This window comes from Mandrillus leucophaeus, unplaced genomic scaffold (assembly GCF_000951045.1).
Source record: "Mandrillus leucophaeus isolate KB7577 unplaced genomic scaffold, Mleu.le_1.0 Scaffold566, whole genome shotgun sequence".
Lineage (NCBI taxonomy): Eukaryota > Metazoa > Chordata > Mammalia > Primates > Cercopithecidae > Mandrillus > Mandrillus leucophaeus.
In genome coordinates this window covers 1,393,788-1,395,385 of record NW_012106097.1, presented here as the reverse complement: position 1 = coordinate 1,395,385, position 1,598 = coordinate 1,393,788, and the positions used below count along the sequence as shown (strand labels likewise).

Sequence of the window (1,598 nt, the reverse complement as noted above, 5' to 3'; positions counted from 1 at the left end):
ATAATTAAAAAAAAATCTTTGCCAATCTACTAGGCAAGAAATGGTATCTGTTGTTTTCTTGTGGATTTATATTGTTAGTAAGAATAGCCTTTTAATAACACCTTTATTGATAATTGATATTGCTTACTTTTTCGGTTGTAACATATTCCTTAATCTTGCTATTAGTAATTTCATGTTTTTCCTATTGATTTATAAAAATGCTTCATCTCTGAAGGCTACTAAATTCTTTGCTCATTATATATAAAAGGAATATTTTTACTCAGTTATTTGCATTTTTACTTTATGTTTTTTGTTAAGAAGACATTTAAAATATGTATATAGTCAAGTCCATCAAAATTCTACTTTATGGTGTATCCCTTTGTTGTCATATATCTCTCTTTAGTACTACACAGTCACATTTATTTTCTCCCACTACTTTTGTATGTTTAATATTCATATTTACATCTATTATACATTTAGAGGCCACAATTAAAACCTACTGTAACTTTTTTGGAATCACATAAACTATATAAAATGTGTTTACCCCCAAATAATTTTTGTTTTAAATTTGGAGATGAGTCTCATGGAAAAAAATAATCCCAATGGTTCATTTCCAAAGATTGAGTACTCATATTAAATGACATGAAAATCTTGTTAGTTTTATGAGCTAACATTTTTATATCTTTTTTGGTCACTGATTGTATTCACTGTCTATATTCTGTCTTCTCCACTGCACTGGAAATGTCTGATGCATTAAAATAGTTACTTCTACCCAAGGCTGAGTACTTTGGGAATTCTCCATGAAATAGCCATTAGCGGATCCACACAGCTCAGCACAGTATTTGGCATATAGTAGGCTCTTGCTAATTCAGTAAATTTTTTGTGTTAGGCACATACAAAACCTCTGGAAAATGAGCAAGACGGTAAGGGGTTAAAAAGGTATTTTTAGAAGCATTAATATAACAACGACATGTGGGATGAACAGAAATTGAGAGAGAGGAAGAGGGGAAGGAGAGACGGAAGGATGGAAGGTAGAGGGAAGAAGAAAGAGTGAAAGAAAAGTAGATCAACACATAGGAGGCCACTGTAAAGTCCAGGCTTCCACTGAATGGGCCTATACTAGGGAGGTGATAATAAAATTGGCAAGGGAAGGCCAAACCAATACAGTATTATAATCTTGCTGAAGGACTAAGTGAATAAAAGTTCCAAGGACAGAAACCAGGAAGGTGAGAAAAAGACAGTCTGGGCTTGGCAGAGCAGTGATAGGGTTTGGTATCAAACACAGTAAACTTGTTGGTGGGACAGCCAATCAGAGCTGCCTCTTAGGCTGTCAAAGATAAAGGACTGCGGCACATAGCTAAGTGGACTAGGGGAAACATGAAAGGAAAACAACCTTTGCAGAGTCCCTACTTGGTACCAGACACTATAGTAGGTATTTTACCTACGAAGTTAAAGTTTATGTTTCAGAGTCACCCACACCTCAGTGATAGACAGAGAATCACATAGAGCTTGGTTAGATCCTAGCTCCATCCCTGCTAGCTATGTAGACGTTGGAACAGTTTACTCGTTTTTTCTGTAAACCTTAGTTTCATCATTCAAGAAATTAGGGAAATAATAAT

General features: G+C 34.9%; 1 protein-coding gene across 8 annotated transcripts in view; it reads right to left on the bottom strand.

Annotated features, from left to right (window-relative positions):
• Window positions 1-1,598, bottom strand: part of TNIK (TRAF2 and NCK interacting kinase) — a 455,189-nt gene that overhangs the window by 163,436 nt on the left and 290,155 nt on the right. The window lies entirely within an intron of this gene.